We start from the raw sequence: 15,783 nt of genomic DNA, 5'->3' as shown, positions 1-15,783 counted from the left end.
CCTAAACCCCTCGTCGATCTAGGGTTTTTTCGATTAGGGTTTTTTCGGGGTTGTGGAGGTTTTGCGAGGGGCAGGGATGGCCGGAGAAGGGAGGCGAAGGGTGAGGGAGGTGCGGCGACTGGTTTGGTGGTGGTTCGGTGGTGGGAACGTTAGAGAATGAATGTTACTGGTGGTTGTGTGGTGGTGGGACAGGTGGGTCTCATTCCCTTTGTTTTTAAAACAAACAACAACCCAAATTTTAGGTATTTTCATTCCATTCCTTCTCTTTCCCTTTGTTCATTCCATTCCGATTACCCCGTGCGAACCAAACGGCCTCTTAAATTTGTATGATTAGCAGCAAACTCTAGGCATTAACAGTTCAAGTGACAGATAAGCTAACATTAAAATAAGATTCAAGTACTCAAAAAACTGCAGCTATTTATAAAGTGCAAGAAAGTTTGACAACGCCATAAATATAGGCCACAAACTCATGGAGAATAACTCAGGGATACAACCCAACTTGCCAAACCTATAAAAAGAGTTAAAAAACTAAACAAAGCTCTGAAAGTTCCCTTTCACAAAATTCCGCTTTATTCTCTAAATCAACCATCACTTGACAATATCAAGGTAAACACCACTGCATCAATGCATGCCATGCCAGAGCAACTCAACCAGCTTACTGGGTCTTTGACATGTGGCGGATCAAGTCAACAACACGGGAACTGCAAAACAATTAAAGGAAGCGGTTAATAAAACAGAACCAATCAAACATTTGAAAGGGTAACAATCTAATACAAATACCAGTACTTAATTAAAGTTCACAGTACCTGTAACCCCATTCGTTGTCGTACCAGGAAACCAACTTCACGAAGTTTCCATTCAAAGCAATTCCGGCCTTAGCATCGAAGATGCTGGACCTGTGGACAGATGCACAACCGATTATTAGATCATGGTAAACTAAAGCTGTATTGGGAAAAAAGAAGGATGGACATTGTAGAATGTAGATGGAATTGACATCCTACCTGTTGTCACCAACAAAGTCGGTTGAAACAACATCATCCTCTGTGTATCCGAGGATTCCCTTCATCTTGCCTTCAGATTCCTCCCTGGTAACCCAAAAAACACATGTGAGATTGCATTCGAACAAGACATTGCATAGTTTAACAGAACATGATATCATTTAATGTTCATAGTAGCGTACTTGATGGCAGCCTTGATTTGCTCATAGGTAGCTTCCTTCTCAAGTCTGACAGTAAGGTCAACAACTGAGACATCAACAGTGGGGACACGGAAAGACATACCGGTCAACTTTCCGTTCAAAGCTGGCAAAACCTTTCCAACAGCCTAAAGGAAAACACATCAATTGTCAGGTTAATTACAAATGTATTGCCGTGCATATACAAGCATAAAGCAACATTCAAAGAAACAATACGCCCTACAATAATATATAAAAGATGCAGTGCAAATTGTTTGGACAAAAAATACCTTAGCTGCTCCGGTGCTGCTGGGAATGATGTTGAAGGAAGCGGCCCTTCCACCTCTCCAGTCCTTAGCTGATGGACCGTCAACGGTCTTTTGGGTGGCTGCACACAAAATACAAAAATGATTAATCAATTAGATTAAGAAAAATATGCAAAATATTCAAATGAAACCATTACCCATCAGTCATCACAGTACTCACCAGTGATGGAGTGAACAGTTGTCATAAGACCCTCAACAATGCCGAACTTGTCGTTGATCACCTGAACCATTTAACAAGACAGGGTGGGTGTAAGACCTCTACATAATACAATCTCGAATACTATGACTTGAGTGATGCACCAAAATAAGACAAGGACAAACCTTAGCCAAGGGAGCAAGACAGTTGGTGGTACAACTGGCGTTGGAAACAATGTTGAGATCTGACTTGTATTCATGCTCATTAACACCAACAACAAACATAGGTGCATCCTTGCTAGGAGCAGAGATAACGACCTTCTTGGCTCCACCCTATAAAAATAAAATCAGAATCACTTGTTAGCAGCAGAAACTAACAACAGTTTGACAAACTAGAGTAATAAAAAGAAACAACCTACAAACTTTTTATGATCACACCTTGATGATTGCTATCTCAGGAAAAATACACAAATCTAAATTCATTAACATATTTCACAAAAGTCTCTTCGCATTATTGCTTGAGAAATTAATGACAAAATACAAGGGTCCAAGGTGATATAGGATTACAAAAGAATCAAAACACCCTTTTCAACTATAAAACACAAGAAAAAAAGGCATTTGGATCATGGAAAAAACAACTTCCAAGTACCAATACGACAAATCAACAGCAAAATTTCATAATTACAACTAATTTTGACTGGTTCACAAATAACAACTTAAAAAAGGGCCACATTACATAATTTTTTAATGCGATGATTGCAATATTACTGGATTGACTAAGCAAATAGCAAATCAGCAAGTATCAGAAAAAACGCAACAAGTTACACACAAAATCAAGTATTCCCATAGTGCAAGTCAAACAAATAACTTCGACACAATTTCCTAAAATACAAACAATTCAATCAAGTCTTAAGTTCTACCAACAAACTACAAAAAATATTTGTAACAAAGACACAAAAACTATGTAACAAAATACAGACTCCAAAGGAGGAGGTATAATATAAACACCTTCAAGTGAGCAGCAGCCTTGTCCTTGTCGGTGAAGACACCAGTGGACTCGACAACGTAGTCAGCTCCGGTCTGGCCCCATGGGATCTCCTCTGGGTTCCTAATTATCGAAAACAACACACATACTAAGTTTAATTACACAAGTCAACACAAGTTATGTCAAACCAAGAAAAAAACTTGAAATATTTATTATTATACTTCGTCATGCTATATTAATTCATAATTGCTTACTTCACTAAGCTAACATCAAACTATCAAACAAGAAGAAAAACATCATCAAACATAGATCTCTTCAATAAATATGAAGCAACATTCATGTCTTTTCCTAAAAAAAAAAGTAACATTCATGTCTTACTATATACTTAATATACTACATGTCTTCAACAACTAATGTTTCAAACATTAAAAGAACATAAAAATAAATGAAATATTCCGTACTACAATTAATAATTTCTAAAGCTGCAACGAATCATTTTCAAGTTCCATAAATATTATTGCAATTATTGACTACTTTCTACTCAAATAATACTAAAATATTAATCGCATAAATAATTCTCTATACTTTAGATTTAGAATTTGAAAAATAGTGATAAAATTACAGATCAGAATATTATACCTGTGACCGAAAACGGTGACAGCCCTCTCACCGAAGAGAAGAGTCTTCTCATCCTTAACCTTAAGCTCATGGTGTTTCCATTGACCGTGAACACTGTCGTACTTAAACATGTAGGTCTACAAACACAAAAACCAAATCAAATCAACAAAATTAATCACAAATCTAAATAACTAAATAATAATAATAAAAAAAAAGCAGATCAATCTAATATAAATCTATGTATATGAAAAATGAATATTATACCATGTAATCGGTGGTGATGAAGGGATCGTTGATGGCAACAAGTTCACAGTCATCGCTCTGAAGAACAACTCTAGCGACCAAACGTCCGATTCTTCCGAATCCTGCATAAATTCATAAAAAAAAAACATCATTTTATACTCAAAATTTGCAGATTTTTCCAGATCAAATCATAAACACAACCAAAAATTTTGGAAAAAAAAAAATTAAAAAAAAAAGCTAGATCTAGATGAAGAAGGATTATTACCGTTAATTCCGATCTTAACCTTGGCTGCAGATCAAAACAAAAAAAACACAGGAAAAATAAAAAAGAAAAATTAGATTACAAATTACTTCAAAAATTACAGGAAAATTAAGAAAAATAAAAGAAATTGTAGATCGGAGGAGAGAGAAAATAGAGGAATGAAGTCTGAAGAGCATACCCATGGTGGAAAGAAGAGAAATATTGATAAGAGGTTGAGAGTGAGTTTGATGAAGAAGATGAGAATAGAGAGAGAAAGAGAGAGAGAGAGTGAGATAAAAAGGGGGTTTAGGGTTTTATTTAAAGGAGAAGAGAAGGGTGACCGGAAATGTCGGTTAATTATTCAACAAGAAATGATTTTTTTTTTTTTTTAAAAAGAAAATGTTTAGGTGGGGCGGAATTCTCGAAGGTTGTAGGAGTATGATTGAGTGTGGTGCGAGTGCATGGTAATTTGTGTAGCCGTTTGATTTTGAAAAAGGGGGTGATGATGTGGAAGGGACTTGGGAGGTGCCAGTTGAACTGGGGTCACGTGTATGACGTGTGAGCATTTGTCATGAGAAAGGAGAAAAGTTGGCGTGGTATTTCACGGTGGTTGTAAAGACCAAGTTGAAATTAAAAGGAGTGATACTTCTTGTCATGCCACCACCTCAATAAATGAATTCCAAGACGGATTTCTTTTTTTTTTTTTTTTTTTTTTTTTTTTTTTTTTAAATTAATGTCTACTCTTACTCGTATTATATACGAAGTATTGTTAATTAATGTACGGAGTATTTTTGTTCTAATTATAAGAGAATGAGAATGTGACAAATAGCTTAGTTGATTAGAGTTTTTTGCTCACCTTAAGGATCTTGAGATCGATTTTCAACAAGAATTTAAACTGAAAAAAGCTTACATTCTACGGAGTAAAAAAATTATTTTGAACCCTCATCTTTTTGTTTGATAGTGCATTCATTTCATTTGCATCATACTTTGTGTTGATTATATTTCATACGAGTATGTACTAGGTAGAATAAGTTATACTCACTTTAGATAAATTCATATTTATTATGATAAGCTTAAATAAGATAACAAATTAACAAACCTTTAGATAAGTAAAAATCAACTAAGAGCTCGTTTGGTTGCAATGGGAATTAACTTCCATGAAAATTTGCAAATCATGGGAAATTATTTCCCTCTTTAAAATCCTAGGAAATTGCTTTATTTTGTTTGGTCGGCATTAAGGAAATTACAATTCCTAGAAAATTTGAGTCACCAAGGGGGAGGTGGGTAAATAAATTCCCACATTATGTAGGAAATTGAAATTCCTAGGAATTTCTATTTCTTCCACTTTGCATATTTTTTTGGTTAACGAACCAAACAACACACCAATAGTACATTTCTTAGGAAGTTTGAGTTCCCCACATAAATTTGGTGCAACCAAACAAAACCTAAATAAACAAATCCTCAATTGAAAAATCATTAAAGAATAAAATTAAGATTATGCTCTCTTTACCTGATTAATTTATAAAAGATAATGACAAAGAATACGAAATACTTCATAGTGCTTGTAAGCTAACTTAGATAATCATTGTGACACTTTTATATTTAACCTCAAACCAATTAAACAAACTTTTACTTCTTAAATACAATTATCTTATAATTCACACTTCTCATTGGCTACCTCTTAAGAGTCTTTTAACATATTTCCAAAACCAAAAATGTACTTGTAAAAGTTCAAAAGGTTCACGGAAAATGAAAGAAACGAAGATAGAAGTATACAAATAAAAATCTTAGTTGGTAGATTAACCTTTAGGAAGTGTGTGGTGGATATATTAGAGTGGACATATACTGACATTATTTGGATGGTGAAGGGTAAAGTAGAGATTGGTGGTTAGTATGCATCTTCTGACCAACTATAATATTGAAGTGTCATTTTTTGTACACCAACGATAGTTGCATGGCTCATGACATTCTTCCATTTGATAAAGAAAAGCTGTATTTAAGCTTTATTTTGACTATTTGTAAAGCCGAATAGCCAATTTTTCAAGCATCTTTTTTTGATTCTTTTTATTTGTTTTTATAGATTCTTTTTTGCTGAATTTGTAGAATATGTATTTCATTTTATATCCTTGTGTAACAAAAACTAAATTATTCTGAAGTGTAGTGGTAGCTAGGTGAGGTCTAGTTTTTTTTTTTTACTCATATTTAATTTCAGTTTTTCATTAGTCTAGTCAATTAAATTTGTTGGTATCAAATTTTTGTTATCACCGGTTGTTGGTGCGCACGCCCCCAACACTAAGATTTTGTTTTAAAAAATGATAATTGAGTGTTCTTATCTAGAAAATTGAAATAATGTGCTTAAGTTTGTTGTTAGTATTTCAGTATTTGCTATTGATAAATATAGATACATTATGTTTTATAGTGCTAAGGTATGTTTCTTTATAAGACTTATTTATTGTGAAATTTTGCATAAACACCCCCCCCTTTTTTTTTTTTTTTTTTTTTTTTTTTTTTTTTTTTTTTTTTTTTTTTTTTTTTTTTTGCATATAACCATCTTTTAAAAAAAAAAAAAAGTTGCAAAAGACCATAAATTTTAAAAATTTTGTTGCAACTTACCACCAATTCAATGTAGAATAGTTGATGAATTTGGCTAAAAAAGTGGTAAATTGCAACAAAATTTTTGAAAATGGTGGTCTTTTGCAACTTTTTTTTTTTTTTTTTTAAAGGTGATTATATGCAAAAAAAAAAAAAAAGATTTGAAAAGGTTGTTTTATGCAAAATTTCCTATTTATTACTCCCTCCCTTTTAAAATATTTGCTCCATTTCTCTTAGATACGCATGTCGATGCTAATCTTTGATCACTAATATCTTTAATTATTAATAAGTATAAATTCTAACAATTGAAAATTAACAATCTATCTATTGAGATGATTGCAACAAGTACCCACAAGACTATATTTTTTTTCTTATGTATAAATCACAAACATTAGTCGAAGTAGGACAAATGAATAGTGCAAAAAATAGAAATGGAGCAAGTATATAAAAACGGAGGGAGTAGTATTTAAATAAAAGTCTTAAAATAGCTAGAATTGCTATAGTTAGAAAAACAATTATGCTCAACCTACCTCCTAAAGCTTATGAATGTGTTTGACTTTTATTTGATTCAAAAAGTTTTGTTTAAATGCGTTTGACTTTTATTTGATTCGATTAGCTTTGTTGAATGCATTTGACTTTCATGTGATTTAAAAAAAATTGTTTGAATGTGTTTGACTTTCATTTGATTCAATTAGCTTTGTTTGAATATGTTTGAACTTATAATCGGGGACCGACAAACGGGAAAAACTGATGACTTTCATTTGATTCAAAGTATTTGTTTGAATGTGCTTGACTTTCATTTGATTCAAAAAACTTTGTTTGAATGTATTTGACTTTCATTTGATTCAAAAAGGTTTGTTTGAATGTGTGTGTGACTTTCACTTGATTCAATTAGCTTTGTTGAATGCATTTGACTTTCTTGTGATTCAAATAAATTTGTTTGAATGTGTGTTGACTTTCATTTGATTTAATTAGTTTTGTTTGAATATGTTTGCCTTTCATTTGATTCAATTAGCTTTGCTGAATGCATTTGACTTTTATTTGATTCAAAAAGCTTTGTTTGAATAAGTTTGACTTTCATTTGATTTAAAAAGATTTGTTTGAACGTGTTTGACTTTCATTTGATTCAATTAGCTTTGTTGAATGCATTTGACTTTCATGTGATTCAAAAAGGTTTGCTTGAATATGTTTGAATTTCATTTTATTCAATTAGTTTTGTTTGAATTTGTTTGACTTTCCCTTGATTAAAAAGCTTTGTTTGAATGTGTTTGACTTTCATTTGATTCAATCAACTTTGTTGAATGCATTTGACTTTCATGTAATACAAAAATATTTGTTTGAATGTATTCACTTGATTCAACTAGTTTTGCTTGAATGTGTTTGACTTACATTTAGTTCAAAAAGCTTTGTTTGAATGAGTTTTTAAGGAACTAAAAAATTCTAAAATATTTCCACAAGGAAAAGACAATACATTAATAATTGCATACGAGAGTTATCTCCATATTTTAAAACTTCTAGTTGTCTGGTCTTCTCACATGAAGATGTGTTAAAAATAATTTTAGGTGTGCCTAAATCATCTCTCCTAATTGCATCATCCCTCTTTTTTCTTACCATATATACTTCCTTCGATTTTTTAATTGACACTGTATGCCTTTTACACTATTTACATAACATGCTTTGACTCGCTTTTGTGGTTTATAGATACGATAAAACATATTCATGTGAGATCTTGTTTGGATCGTTTCAAATGTATATTTTATTAATATCTAACTTTTATAAGTCTATAATTTGATAATTAGAGATATTAATTGTTAAAAACATGCGTTGGCAAACGTGATAATAGAAAGGTGTTAACTAAAAAACAGAGGAAGTACAAGTAAAAACTAAAAATAAAATGATAATACTCCCTCCGTGTTTTTTTTAAGTGTTACACTTTGACCGGTACATAGTTTTAGACAATTTAATTGACTTAAATAAAATAAGAAGTAAGTGGGATAGTAGGAGAATTAAAAAATTGCAAAAGAAAGATAGTGGGGTTAATAGTTTATTGAAAAGTAATGAATGTGAGAGAAAATATATAATAAGAAAGTAGTAGTGGGTTTGGGTAGGGACCATGAGAGGAGATATATATAATATTTAATGTAGCTTTTTGCAAAAAAGGAAGTGTAACACTTAAAAAAACACGGAGGGAGTATATATATAGGAAAAATTGTAAATAATAATCCCAACTTTGTTGTATTTTCTTTTAATAATCCCAACTTTGGATTATTCTAGAATAATCCGAACTTTGGGGGTTGTTCACTTTCTTCAATCCCAAACCGGTCAAGAAAAGTCAATCACCTATTAAATTAGGTTATTTGACACGTGTCAAGTCCTGATTGGTCAAAAAATAAAAACAAAAAAAAAAATAAAAAATATAAAAATAAAAAACATAAACAAAAGTTCAGAAAAACCAGTAAGAGTAAGCCTCCCTACCCCCATCGGCCCACCGTAACCTTAACCACCACTGCCCATTCCGGCGCCCCTCCCTCGCTGGACCGCCGCCTCTGTCCTACCCCTGGAGTCGTCGGTTTCCCCCTTCCTCGAAACCCCTCCCTATCCCCCACGAAACCACCAAGAAACGCCTCCCCCATTACCCAAAACCCCAAACAACCACCCTAGCCAACTTGCAACAACGATAACTCGCCACTGCCTAGCTAATTCGCAACAATAGATCACCACACCTATTGCTGGTTTAGGTGGGGGTTAGGGAGAAGGCGAGGCTTACGTTAAGGTGGTTATCGTTTAGGATATTTTGGTGGGCGGGCTGCAGATTAAGAGGATTGGAAGGGGGTTGTGTTTTACCGGCGTGGGGCAGAGAAGGATATCGGCGGCGGACGGCAGGCTGTTAGCGTCAGAGGTCGGGTGGCCGGCGTCGGGATTCAGGGTGGCCGAATCTTTTGGAAGTGGGGTGGTTGGTGTGAAAACCGTGAATGGGTTTTGTTTAATTTTGTTTTGTGTAATTTATTTTATAAATTTTTTCAAACCAATTAACTAGCTACATGTGTCATTTAAAGAAAAAATAAAAGAAAATTAACCCATTCAATCGGTCACTGGTAATTGGGATTAAAGAAAGTAAATAACCCCCAAAGTTCGGATTATTCTAAAATAATCCAAAGTTGGTATTATTTGAAGAAAATACACCAAAGTTGGGATTATTATTTACAATTTTTCCATATATATATATATATATATATATATATATATATGTATATATATATATATATACACACACACATACGTAGTTGCACCAAAATATATTTCATAGTAGTACTCCGTATTATGATATATGGAGTACTCCGTAGTTTTTAGATTTAAAAATATAAACTAATTGTTGGTTCGGCCGTCCAAGTACTGTCTCGATTATTGTATGTATTTTTTTTTTTGAAAGATCATTAAAAATTGTGTTCTTATAATGAGAGTGCCAAAATTATTTATATATTAGTGTGTTTACGTTAGTTTCGTGCAACCATGCATGCAGTGGCGTATCCAGGAATTCTGAACTGTGGGTTCGGAATCTTAAAAAACACTTGTCTTGGGTGTTTTTGTCCCTCGGGAGAGCTAGAACTCAAAGACTGGTTGAGGACCGCCTGTACCTGCAAAACAACGGAGACTCCGGGTGGTTGGAGCTCCGCCTCCGACAATCAAGTTAGAACGTGTAGGAGTGAGTAAAAAGTGCGGAAAAAGATAAAGGTGAGATCTTCTCGAATTCCGAGATCAAGAGATTTCTCTGATGTAAGAGAATGTCAGTAATTTTGTAATGAATTCAATCTGTCCCACAAATGGGGGAAATCTCCCTATTTATAGGGTCATTCTGGATAAGTGTGCCCTTACCTAGGTCATTTGACCTAGATTTGGTGGGCTGCCCGCGCTTTTGGCGGCTTTTTGGGAATTAGGCCTTTGAAAGCCGTCATTCCTTTTGATGACAGTGGATTCCACGTGTCATTTCGTAAGTGGCCCAATTTAGGCCAATATAAGATGGACACGTGTCCTATTCTCATTGGACCACGTGGCGGGGTAATTTTACCCAAAAAATTTGCCCCTCACAGATGTGACGTGGCAAGCCACGTGGCATCTGTGACACGCATCACTCACACAGTGGTGGAACAGGAATTATTGCTCACCTTTTAGGGAATTTACCAGGATGCCCTTGAAGTTACCCCTCTATAAATAGAAATTTTGCCCCTCTCATTTTCGCTCATTTACGAAAAAAGGTCTTGAGAGAATCTGAGAGAATCTTTGACTTTTCTTTGAAAACAACACTTCCGTCTGCTGCTTGCTATTTGCCGCCTGACCCAGTCGGCTTGTTCAACTTCAACACTACCTCTTTTAGGTAATCGCCTGCTCTTTTCTCTTTTTTTTTTTTTTTTTTTCAATTTCCTTCCAGTTCGCCTGTGTTTGTTTCTTTTCTTTTTTTGAAAGTGGTATCACAAACACACACGACACGACCTAGGGTAGCTGTCAGCCAGTCACCTGGGACGGCTGAATCTAGAACTAGGGTCTAGGGGTGCCGCCTGTCATGAACTGCTCTCGCTAACAAATTCGTCTGTGTCTGTGCAGGACACTATGGCTAGAACAAAAAGGACAGCCCGGACGCCTAGTGATGAAGAGGACGAGAGTCCTATCAGGGTACCTAGAAGCGAGGTATCTTATTACCCATCTGGCGTCCCAATGACGCCAACTGACTCGATTTTGAGTGATCTAGAAAATGCTTCCAGCGAAGAGGCATCCGGCTCTAGAAAGGATTCGTCTTAGTTGGATGCTAGCTCAGGCGGCCTCAGGAGTGAGGAAGAGCCGCCTGTGAATGCTGAAGAAGGCTCTGAAAAAGAGGCCGCCTTTATTGAGCGAGGCCAGTAAGAAACTTCTTCCTCTCTTCAAGAAAAATTTACTCCTTACTTCACCCATTGTAGACACCCATTTGTGTCTCCCCAAAACCAAACCCAGTGATGAGTACCTTTCACGTCGAATCATAATCGAATGAAGTGAAAGTGTGGAAAGTTTAGTGTTGCGGAAAGTTTTAATTTCTTTTCTCTTCTCTCTATTTTTGAAAACTTATTTTAAGAAAACAGCCAATCCAGTTTGGTTGGTCCATGATATGGGTCCAATAGTAGTGTAGTTGGATGGGGCTTGAGAAGACCTTTCCAACGATATATTATAAGCCCAATTCCGATGAATATTGAGGAAGTTATGGCCAAATTACTGAACTGGGCCCGGTTTGAGCCTTATATGCGGCCCAATGATCTAGGGGAGGGCCTAATATAGATTTATCATTCCTAATGCAATTAGGAATGGTTTCAGTCTTCTAGATTCTTCTAGAAGGTTCTTTTCATTCCCAATTCAATTAGCATTGATAAATTGACTTTTGTTGACTTTTCAGAGTTTTAATTAAAATCAAAGAACGTTTTTAAGGAAAAATACGATTTTATCCTCCTGTACGGCAATTTTTATCTGATTTTAAGAAAACGCGTGAATTTCCAGATCAGCGCCAAACGCCAGCTGTAGCGCCTGGCGCTACGCTTGGCGCTAATGTTGGCGCCTGGCGCCAATAAGCCAGCGTTGGCGCTAATTCAGTTTTGTTTGCGCGAGAACTCTGTTTTGATATTTTATATTTTTGGCTGATTTTCTTTATAAATAACGTATTAAAAACTCTGTTTTCGATAGCCAGTTTTCACCTACAATTCTTATTCTCTCATTAACCAACTCTCATCAATATTTTCTTGATCTCTCTTTCTCCCTTTTCTAAACTAGCTTTTCAAATACAAAATTCCGCATTCATTAGATCTAGATACACCTAGCCATATTCGAAGTTGCCTTCGCCCTAGACGTGAAAGGTTTAATTTCTGAGGGTTTGGTCCCAAATCTCTATTTCAATTATTTAATTTAATTGTTTGTTTATTATTTTCCTTGAAGGTACTAACGCGTGTATTTTGTTATTAGAAAGAGATACGAGGCATCAAAGTAAGTACTTTAATGGTTATTGATGTAGAGTTCATGTTTAGGTTGTTATTATGATTCCTAGTATTATGTCTAGGGCAACTTTAATATTAAGTATGATTGTTATGATGCCTTTTATCTTCTTCCTAATATTTATTCGTGTTAGTATCATGTTAAGGTTAAAGCTTTGATCTTTAATGTTTAGTGACATGCTAGGGTTTGTTATTAATCTTGTTAGTATCATGCCTAGGATCTTGCTATTATTATGCTTTAACATGATTCATGATTATTTTTATAATTGTTTTGATTATGATTATAATTTTATGATGATTATTATTATGTTGCTTGATTATTTATTGTTATTGCTTGATCACGCCTTTTATACATGTTTAAAGGGAATTTGGTACTTGTAATCACGCTTAATAAGATAATTAATAATCTTGTTTATTGTTAATTTGATTATAATTCAAGTGATCGCCAATAATAGATTTGTTTGTGCATTAAATTCAACCAACATAGATAAACAGGTTTAGGGTTAATCCTATTGCTTGCATGTTAGTCAAGAAGCGCACATGAATACGATCAGAATAAAGTAGAGGCCTATTATTAGGGCAGGTTCAATCTCTTTTAGGTTGGATTTGTACCTTCATCCCTGAACCCTATTTTAGTTCAAGACCTTATGGAGTTGACGATCTCTTGGATCGTTAAGGGGTGTAACCTTCACCCTGTGAACGGTTTACAAGTTCCTAAAACTTGTTGGCGACTCTTTTTCTCTATCTTCTTCCCTTTTGGACGCCACCGTACTTTAGTGTATGATCACAGTGGGGTTCAAGCTAGGGGATTAACGCTTGAAAATATTCCCTACACCCATATATCCGCGTCTACCCAGAGACTCGTGCGGAAACACTTGGATGATTTTCCTGACACCTATGTCATGGGTGTCGGCTATAAGATAAACGTTCCGGCCCTTGACGATTCAGTCGTCTGGCTGCTTGACCAGAGCTATGGGGATATGTGCTTTGGATGCTATGCGGCCACAATACATGCGGACCTTAGGTTTCCGCTGGATCCGGCAATTGAAAGGATCCTTGACGGGTACCGCCTGGGGATATGGCAGGTAGCACCCAATTCTTGGGTTAATATTCTAGGATTCGTAGCCGACTGCAGGATGCAGGATGTTGAGCCTAGATTTGAGGCCTTCGCCCATATGCATTACCTTCCTTGGCAAATCTCCTGCATCAGCCGACCCCGGGTGGTTCATCTTGTCATGTAACAAGGGTTACATGATGACTTTGGGGAAAGAGAATAAATGGAAGGATTGGAGAAAAAAAATTTACATTATTTCTTCCCCTGATACCATCCGGAACCGAAATTATAACTCCTGGAACCAAAATCCCTAACTCCTAGGTAAAAAAATCTATTATCCCGCCTGTGTCTGATGAAGGCTGGGACTAGATTTTGACGCATGATCTTTGTAAAGTTGATGTGAAAACGGTTAAGGGGTGAACCGAGAAAGAGATTACCCCTAAAAGCTATATCCCAGAATTCAATTGGCTAACTGATCCTTTCTATTTGGCCGCCTGTGGCCTTAGCAGTGAGAAAGGAAGAGGTGGGCAGCCTCCTGAGTCTTTGCATGGCCATCATTTCATTATTCATTCAATTTTTTTTACTAATATCTCATTTGGCCTTTTGCAGAAGAAGCCATGTCTCAGCTTGATCCGAACAAAACACCAGGAGGCGGCGCCTCTACTTACCGCCAAATAATGAAGCACAAGAACCAAGTATTCAAGAAAGAACAGCTCGAGCATGTAAGCTTTTCTACATCCGTCCTCTTGTCATTGGCCTTTTTCAAACTTCTTATTTCAAAGTCAATTCTTTTTCAGGAAGGATTAGTGAAGCCGCCTGTATTGCCAACACTTGGGGTGAGGCCCCCGAAGCAGCTGGCTCCAGATGAGGGCCATACGCCATCTAAAAGGAGGAAGACGGTTGCTCATAAGCCGTCGGCCAGCCATTATGAGTCCCACCCCTCTACAGGCGGCAAGTCGCCGGTTGTAATGGCTGCCTTGAAGCTGGCAGAGGAGTCCAAATCAACAAAGGGCGAAACTCCAACTGGGGCCACCGACTCTCCAGGCGGCCATTCAAGCAGGCGAAGGGACAAGAATGCTTAGGATCTGGTCATCATCCCAGGTACCTCCGCCTTTGATCCCTTGCCTTACCCTTGTAAGGTGTAGGCGTCGCTCGAAGTGCGCCTACGTTAAAGCATATTGTGAATATGCTTGGCACTCATAGGAAGTGGGAATTGATATAATACGATTAGGGACAAATAAAGTAGGGAGCCGCCAACAAGTTTTTAAGGAACTTGTAAACCGTTCACGGATCATAAAAGGCAACCACGAATAAGGGACAACGATAGGCAACAACGATTGACCCGTGAAGGTTACACCCCATTCATAATCCATGAGATTACTAACTCCATATGGTTCGGAACCACGAAAGGAGGATCGGGGATGATGGTACGAAGTGAGTCATGGAGTCACATTCGCCCGTATTGGCCTCTACTCGATTCTTATATTGAAAAGCATTCCTGTGATCTCAAAGGCATACAAACAAAATATTCAATTCGCTCCAAACTTTTATTTAACTAAATTGGTTTAAGATTAATGCACACATAATTCTAAAATATTGGTGATCACTTCAATTAATAATAAGATTAAAAAGGATCCTAAACCGGTTGTCCAAATTATCTTATTAGTCGTGATTTTCAATTACATATTCCCTTTAAACATGCAATATGGTGATCAATAAATATAATAAAATAAACATTAATATTAAAACCAATTTAATCACAATCCCAACAACATAAAATCGTTAGAAAAATAATAAAAATAAAAGGAGCATGACTCTTACTTTGATTCTGTTTGTTTGCAACTACAAAATAATAAACGAGTTAGTAACTTCAAGGAAATAAATAAACAATAATTAAATTAAATTAAATAAAGTATAGTTGATTTTGGGGCCAAACCCTCAAACAATTCTACCTTTCACGCCTTGGCTTAAGGATAGAACCACGAGTAAAGTATAGACTCCTTTGAGTACTTGAAGAAGGAATTTTGAAGTGAAAAGGGTAGGCTAGTGTTTAGGCTAAAGCATAGAAGAGAGAAAATAAAATAATAAAATTACTCGGTGCCCCGTACATCAGAAATGAGGGGGTATTTATAGGGAAAATGTGCTGAGGGAGCACACGGAACCCTAAAATGATAAAAACCCTAAAAAAGTATCCCGTGACACGGTCAAACTGTACCGTGACACGGGAAGCCCCACCGTCAGACGGTACACATTCCCGTGACACGGTACACTTTTGGCGTGACGCGGGAAATTTTCAGAAAACGGGATAGAAAACACGTCAAGGGTTTACGCGGAAAAGACACGGAATGTCCCGTGTCACGGAAAACCTCCCGTGTCACGGGAAATCCCACCGTCAGACGGGAAGGATTCC

At 36.0% G+C, this 15,783-nt stretch overlaps 1 pseudogene across 1 annotated transcript; it reads right to left on the bottom strand.

Annotated features, from left to right (window-relative positions):
• Nucleotides 1-397: 397 nt before the first annotated feature.
• LOC145599445 (glyceraldehyde-3-phosphate dehydrogenase-like) lies at nt 398-4,059 on the bottom strand (annotated as a pseudogene). Its single transcript, XR_014103755.1, has 12 exons — nt 3,922-4,059; nt 3,747-3,770; nt 3,503-3,603; nt 3,260-3,375; nt 2,644-2,743; nt 1,822-1,968; nt 1,661-1,721; nt 1,465-1,562; nt 1,181-1,323; nt 1,002-1,085; nt 807-896; nt 398-701 (listed from the first exon to the last, which is right to left on the bottom strand). The product of XR_014103755.1 is annotated as a glyceraldehyde-3-phosphate dehydrogenase-like (transcript).
• Between the last annotated feature and the right edge of the window lie 11,724 nt (nt 4,060-15,783).

Source organism: Chenopodium album, chromosome 2 (genome assembly GCF_948465745.1).
Source record: "Chenopodium album chromosome 2, dcCheAlbu1.1, whole genome shotgun sequence".
NCBI lineage: Eukaryota > Viridiplantae > Streptophyta > Magnoliopsida > Caryophyllales > Amaranthaceae > Chenopodium > Chenopodium album.
This window is presented reverse-complemented; position numbering and strand designations above follow the sequence as displayed.